The sequence below is a fragment of the Hyperoodon ampullatus genome, assembly GCF_949752795.1.
Source record: "Hyperoodon ampullatus genome assembly, chromosome: 11".
Taxonomy (NCBI): Eukaryota; Metazoa; Chordata; class Mammalia; order Artiodactyla; family Ziphiidae; genus Hyperoodon; species Hyperoodon ampullatus.
Window position 1 is genome coordinate 77,661,455 of NC_136924.1, and position 8,014 is coordinate 77,669,468.

The 8,014-nt window shown below is 40.4% G+C and overlaps 1 pseudogene across 1 annotated transcript; it reads right to left on the minus strand.

The window, feature by feature from the left end:
* Window positions 1-7,170: 7,170 nt before the first annotated feature.
* On the minus strand, window positions 7,171-7,510 carry LOC307060460 (solute carrier family 23 member 2-like; annotated as a pseudogene). Its single transcript has one exon. The product of its transcript is annotated as a solute carrier family 23 member 2-like (transcript).
* Window positions 7,511-8,014: the final 504 nt, after the last annotated feature.

Sequence of the window (8,014 nt, forward strand, 5' to 3'; positions counted from 1 at the left end):
GGAGTGTGCTGTGCACTTGTAGTGACCTTGAGAGAATCACAACAACCTCTTTGGGCTGTCTCTTCTACCATAAGATTGAAGGGGTTTTGTTGGTACCACATGATTCTTATACAAAGGTGCTTCATAAACCAGACAGCATTGTCCCCACTTATGGCATGGTTGATGTGCTCGTGAATGTGTTCATTAATAGATAAGAAAGATTCTTGTCTGGAAGTCCTGGAAACAGACTGGTGCCTGGTGCAGGCTCTGCAACCTGTATATGATTCTTGAGTGAAACTGAGAGAATGATTGGTTTAAAATAAACCAATATATAAAACAAAGCTTTAAAGAGCAGAACTAGACTGTAGGTAAGAAATGAACCAAGTATATGTTTTGCAGAAGGGTTTATTTGCTTTTTGCAGGTATGTGGTTTAGAATTCATTGTTAGCAGTGTTAGATGTAGAGATTTACTTTTTTAAAATCCCTATGACTTTGTCTCTGTTAATAAGATAACTGTATTAATGTCATGCTAGAAAACTCAGAGTGTCTTAATGGCATTTCAGGTCCACTTTAGATTTATCCAGGGTAAGAAAAATCCCCATTTAAACTATGTTATTGTTCAATGTGAAATAAAAAAGAATCTGGTATAACTTTATTTATATGTTGATATTTCTGCAGCCTGGAAAAGGAACTGCATTCTCATTCATTCCTCACTGGTTAATGTCACTAGGCACTAAGTTGTTATACAAAAGAAGCAGTTTTTCAATGTGTGCCCTCTGCCAGATGCCTGAACGATTGGAAGGATAGCAGGTGCTTTTATAGAAATGTCGAGATTTATAAGGGAGCCTCAGCAAGAACAAAATGTATAAACAAAGTATTTCTAGATTTGTAGGTATTTCTTTAATACAAGTTAATTTATCAAAACCCATCGAGTCCATGTTTATTTATTGAAAAAGCTGGGCGCTGGGGAGATAACTATACAAAGACATAGCTCCTGATCCTGGAGCTTCTGTTTTAGTGGGAAGATAGACAGGCGGTTATGGGGCAGTTTGTAAGCCCTGAGCCTATGGGAGCTCACAGTGGGGAAACCAGTCTGGCTAAGGAAGGGGCTGTGAAAGGGACGTTGGTCAGAGGAAGGGACATCTTTGCTGGAACTTGAAAGATCGAGAGGTGGTGGAGCTTAGCGACCTGTGAGACTTGATTCCAGATGAATTGAGCTAATCAGGTGCTTTTCTCAGGAATCTGAAACCTGGGAATGAGCTATGAAGACCGAAGTGACAGGTATGTGAAGACAAGAGAAGAGGAGAGGTCAGTGGAAGCCCAGAGGACCATGCTCCAGCTTCAGTTATGAAAAGTGTGAAGCCCATGAGCAGAGGCAGGAAGTGAAGCCTGGGGGCATGAAGGAGAGAGGGTGCTGCCTCTCCTCTGGGAGGGTTGCCCAGTCTGATTTCCAAGACTCCTGCAGTTACTATTATTTCCTGTCTTTGGCTCCTGTGAGATTCCTCAATTCTCAAAGCGACCTTATCTGTACATGAACTAGCTTGAATGGGTCTTTGTGCTTCAGGAGCCAGAAGATCTTGAACTCAGTGGGAGGCCAGCCAGAATGTCTACCATGTTTCTTTCTGAACAGTCTTGCTTTCTCTACCCCTATGTGCAGAAGCATTGTGCTCCTATTGGGTCAAAACCCTGGAAAGCACCCCTGGGAGAGCTACGCCTCTTGTCTGGACTTGTTACTCTCCTCCCATGGGTTCAAGAGACTCTTCTGTGTCCTGTTAGGGGGACAGGTCACTGAGGAGCACCATCCTCTATCTTATCAATTGACTGGGAATTGCCTGTCCTGTGACCCTGAGGTTTGGCCCTGTTCCCAGTCAGTTCAACCTTGGCTTTATATCATTTTCCTCAAATGAGCCTCCTTTGTTGCACATTCATCGTTTGCTCCCAGAGCTTTTCAAGCGCCATGGTCTGTGCCCTTTTTCTTGATGTCTGCTTAGTGATTACTGGAATTTGCCATGACTCTACATCACCTTGATCTATGATTGTCACCCCTTCTCCAGGTGACATTGTTGCTGCGATATTGCCATATGACTCTTACAAAGTCACTAGGAGGTAATCTGAGCACCCCTATTTCTCCAGTTTAACATTTGGATGTCAGTTGATTGAGGTTATTAGAATAAAAATTCCCAAATATATAAAGTGTTACTTTCATTTTTATTTTTTCTTCCAAAATAAGAAGGGAGCAAAAATGGTAACTGTCATTGGTCACTGCATGATGTGAGATAACGTCAGTGAATGGGGGATGGTTAGATGGGTGGAGGTGAGGCCAGCAGGCATAAAGACACAGAGTGAAGCTAATGGGACACTCCCAGTGACAAGAGGATGGAAATAAAATCTCATGGTTCACAAGAAGGTGGAAGACCCCCCTACCCAACGGAAGCTGTGATTTGATTATCCATATTTGACAGGTTTTAGAGCCTGGAGGTGATGAAGTTTTAGTCAGTAGCAGAACCCATGTCTTCTGGCTCTTGAAGTGACTCAGACTCCTGAGATAATCAGGAAAACAACTTCTCTAACTCAACACACACCAGCTGCTGGACTAGACATACAAGAGTTAGGACCCTGGGGCAGATCTAGCCCCATTTGCTGTCTGAAGCAAATATTCTCTCTACAATGAACGCCCTTCAGCAGCAAGCTTGCCATATTCCCATAATTTCTGTAATTCCAAACTCAGCTTGCCAATAAGAGAACATTTTCTCCCCCAACGTGCTCTATTCTATAAACTTGAATCCCTTCCCACAGGCTCTATTCTGACAATACGCTACCAATTTCCAGTCACCTAAGCCAGAAATGGCCATCTCTGACCTTTCCTTTTCTGTGTGTTAATGACAGAATCCTGGTTTGTTTTGTTTTGATTTGTTTTGTTTTGTTCTCTTTCTTCAAAGCAGTTTTTATCCTCTTCCTTTTTCTCTGTTATCACTCTCTTATCCCCATCAAGACCTTCATTATTCTGTGCTCTGTCAATAAATTTCACACCAGATCGATTTTTCTATCTCATTGATTTTGCCAGAGCTCTCCTCTGCTTTTCAAAATCTTCTCCAGAGAAAGATGCAAAAATGAGCTTTATTGTGCCATTCTGGATTTTAAGGTTTTTTATAGCTTGCTACAAATGGCAACCTCTCCTACATAATTTCATAATTATTGCTACTGTATGGTCCACAGTCTGAACTGTATTTTTACTATTCTTAGAAAAATGCCACTTTTGTGCATAATATGAAGGCTTTTTTATTCAGTGGTCCCTGCTGGATCTGACCCTGTCCCACCATTCCAACTAAATTCTGCCTAGAAAATTAACAGATCTTCTCATGTTCTTCCCTTCTTCATTGATCTCTCATTTCTTGAACTTCACTGACACTTGATGCTGGTGACACCAAACCATTCAATCGTGCTGTGTGAGTATGTATGTGTATGGGATTATTACCACTGGAGTGTAAGCATAAACATATGGGGGGCAGGTTCTGCACATCTATTGAATTTAAGTTGTAGTTGTGGTTCTATTGAAGAGAAAAGTGCTGCATAACTTTCTTTGATTGGTCCTGGAGAAGATAATTGACAAGGAAATGAGAAGGTAGAGATGTTCTTGAGTAGAGGGCAGGTGATACCTGCATAGAGCTATTGTAGCTGGTGCTAGGTAAGACTTGGAGGCCCTTTGAATCATCAGTGCTATCTCAAGAGGGTTGAGGGCAAAAATACGAGGATAGCCTTGGCAGACAGGTCAGATCTCCCACACCTGATAAGTAGAACAGAAGGGGTTGGGGTGGGGGGATGGGCCACATGTTTGTCTTAAAGGTGTTAGATATTGAGACTTCTATCTTTCCCCAAGAAAGCAAATTTTATGAAATAGACCAACCTACTGTGTCTTTATAGAAACAAGCAGTTTTAAAGCGAAAGAATCAGAGGGATCTTTTAGCTTTGAGCAGTAACATTCTGATATAGGACAAATCATTGCTGCTTTTGTTTTTTGATTTTTATACATACTTATCACAAGCATATTCCCATGCTGAGGAAGTATTTGGGGCTCCTGTTATTTCTTCCCTGAAAAGAGTTTCTCAAAGGAAAAAGAACAGAGCTCTGATTATATTTTTGAAGTTAATGCATTCTGGACATTTAAAATTTTTTCTTGATTAAAATGACAATTTGAATTTAAAGGGCCACACAATCTAATTAAGTGCCAGTTGATGGATGCCTGTTGCCCCATTGTGTCATCTTCCCTCTCCCATTCATGTGTCCTTGTTATGAATTTCTTTATTCCTTCCAGATTAACCAATGAAAATGCATGACTAAACTGCTTAAGCTTGATTCAAGGCTTATTTTTGCTGTATATTCTATTTTGTTGGAAGATATTTAAATGGCTTTCCTCCCATTAGCAGAATTTATGGTAGAAAATTGCTTTTGCTTTGAAAAAGAGACCTGGCAGAGCAGACCTTTCAAGCTGATCACTTAGTTTCTGAAATTTTAGCAGAAATAAATAAGATGATTAGTTTGAAATGTAATTCATAGTCAATGAGTTAAAAATATACTCGAGTTACTGATTACAGCTAGCTCAAATAGACCTTCTAAAATGTAATTCACTTTTGGAGTGATTCCAAATGGATTCTTTCCACTTAAATTTGCAAAATTTCCCAATGTTGTGTCAATATTTCAAACAGTATTGAAAAAACTTTATAAGCAGCATTGATCTGACTTCGAATGCATTGCATTTGTAGGTGGTATCTTGAATTTTCTGAGCACAGTATTCACAGATTGAAAAGAGACACGAGTTTGGATAAATAGTCCTGATTCTTGCTAGTGCATTTGCAGCTCTACTGCCCTTTTCCTGTAATGCTTTTCTTTTTTTTTCCTTTTGAAAAAATTTATTATGCATAATTTCAAACATACACAAAAGAAAAGAGAACAACATAGTAAATGTCCAAGTAGCTAATACTCAGCTTCAAGAATCATCAACTCACGGCCAATCTTCTTTCATCTGTACTCCAACCTATTTTCTCCTTTTCCCTACAGTCAGTTATTCTGAAGCAAGTTCCAGACGTTCAAGTCATTTCATGTGTAAATATTTTAGCATGATCTCTAAATTATGATTCCTTTAATATCATTACCACATCTTTAAAAATTGAGAGTAATTTCCTTCAGGAAATATCCAACTCAAATTCTCCATTTTGTCTCATATGGTTTTTATAGTATATTTATTCAAATCAGGATCTAAACAAGGTCTACGTATAATATTTGGTCAATATGTCACTTAAATCCCTTTTAATTATAGGTTTTCCCTTCCTCTTTTTTTTCCTTGCAATACATTTTTTTGGAGAAACTGGTTATTTATTCCTGTAGATTTTCTCACAATATAGACTGTTTTCCCATATCTTTATTTAATGTCTTGCTCCGTCTCTTGCATTTCTTTACTAATCTGATCATCGTATGATCTGCCCCTGCCTGACTCTTCAATCTCATCTCACACAGAGCTGTCTGCACTCCACCCAGAGCAGAATTTTCTCACCTGTACTTAGAATGGTCTTTTGGCTGCTCAGCTGAAATGTCTCTTTCTTAGGAAAGCCTTATCTGACCAGGGCAGGAGCCCATCATATGTTCTTATAGCATTTTTTTTCACTTAAGTTGGCCATTGATCATTTTGTATCAAAAAATGATGAATCTAATGATCACCTTAAATGAGTCAATTTAATGAATCCTATCCACCTTTATCTTATTAAATGTTATTTAATACAAAGGAGGTAATCCTGAGTTGTGTTTCAATTATTCTTTATCTGACCCCTACCTCCTGGCCTTCCACTTGTGGCTACTTTTTCTCGCACTATCCTGTGATACGACTGACAGGTGGTCAGTATTTTTCTGGCAGAGACCGTAATGGACATGCGGAATTTAGTCACCTTTCTTCAGGTGGTCTTAATGGCCTTGCAAGCCTACGTTGCTTGGCAGTCTTCATGGAGATTTTCTCAATATGCAATTAACTCTGAGTTTAAAAGGAGATGATTAAACTCATATATTAGTCTGCTTGGGCTGCCATGACAGAATACCACAGAATGGGGAGCTTAAACAACAGAAGTTTATTTTCTTACAGTTCTGGAATCTGGAAGTCCAAGATCAAGATGCTGGGAGAGTTGGTTTCTGCTGAGACCTCTCTTCTTGGCTTGCAGACAGCTACCTTCTCACTCTGCTCTCACATGGCTTTTCCTGTGGGCTTTTCTTTACATGGCTTTTCATGCAGAGGGGTCTCTGGTGTTGCTTTCCTTTTTTATAAGGAGATCAGTTCTATTGAATTAGGGCCTCACCCTCATGACCTGATTTAACCCTAATTACTTCCTTAAATAACCATCCCAAATAAATTCACACCGGGTGTTAGAATTTCAACACATGAGGGGACACAATTCAGTCCATAACAACTCAGTAACACTTTCCCCAGGGGTCTGGGTCTAAACTGAACCTCCTCTGCTAACTACAAAACATTTTGTTTCCTTTTAATCTTTAGTGAAATGTGACTTTTTTTTTCATTTTTAAATTCAGTTTAATAATACACTTCCATAACTATTTCTTTCAGTAATTAAATTGTCCCAAACTTGTCCAAAGCAGCCTGTTCAAGGGGGTTCCCATTCTTTCTGACATAGCTCTTCCCACCACCTCTTCCTTATTTTTTAAGTGGTTCCTTTCTGGCACAAGATGTTCCAGGCTCAACTTCTAGTTTTCTCAGCCTCAACACTGGAGTCAACCATTTCTCCAAGGAACCCTGATTCATTTTAGTGGAGAATGGTATTTAGAAACCAAGATCTGAGCACTGGGTGGGCTCACCATTACTGGGATGGCATTTAGTCAGTGAACAGAGATACAACTCTTTTTTGAATCATGGAGTCATAATGATAGCACCAGTTCAATCCAATACCACTGAATTACCTTCTTTCTTTCCATATTCTTATCTCCCCTTCTCCTACACTGAGAATCCTGATTTTCAACATCAACATACTCATTCATCTGTTCAATCTGTAACATCATACAGTACAGTTCCAGAATTACACCAATGTCACTACTAACAAGACTACTAAGCTTAAGATTTCTCTGTGTTTTTTTTTTTTGTCCTTAGAATATGTCCCATTCAGAGTGTGCAAAGGGCACCTCGATCGTGCTGCTGAATCATGTCAGGTAGTGCTGCAACCCCAGAAATATGCACAGGGGCCAGAGAGGAATGTCTTCTACGGTGTAAATCATGTCTGATTTCTGGAGGTCTAGACTGCCAGGGCTATCCAATGTCTCTTGGTGAGACAGCTCTTTTCTGTGATGCCATTTTCTGTCACGTATATTGCCATGAGCTCGGTGTCTTCATCGTCGTGTTAACCGCTGGATGTGGCACCTCCACTGAACACCACCAGAAGAGTAAAGAAAGCGGGGTGCTTCTTTTCATCTTCATCTTGCCTTCAGCTGAACTTCCAGCCTCCATGGATTTGGATGTAGTGTTTTTACCAATACTCATCATTAACAGAAAACGAGAAGCTTGGCCTTTGGACTGAAGTGGCTGCTAGTTAAGGCTTGTTCAAGGGAGGAGCCCAGGATCAGAGTCGGCTCTTCCAGTGCCTGGAGCCCCTGATTCTCAGGCAGAGATGAGCCCCATAAGTGCCATCTCTTAGCACCTGGCTGCAGCTTTGGGGTGCCCACTGCCCCCTCCAGGTAACTCATATTTTAAAAGACTCTATCAGGGTTAAAAGACCAGCTTAACTACAACATTCTTTCATCTGTTTCTACCACCCTAGGAAAATTGGATCAGAAGTTTAAAATTAATACATATGAATTTTATTTTTCTGTGATTATCAAAGTATTTTTTTTTCTTTCAGTACGCAGGCCTCTCACTGCTGTGGCCTCTCCCATTGCGGAGCACAGGCTCCAGACGCGCAGGCTCAGCGGCCATGGCTCATGGGCCCAGCCGCTCCGCGGCATGTGGGATCTTCCCAGACCGGGGCACAAACCCGTGTCTCCTGCATCA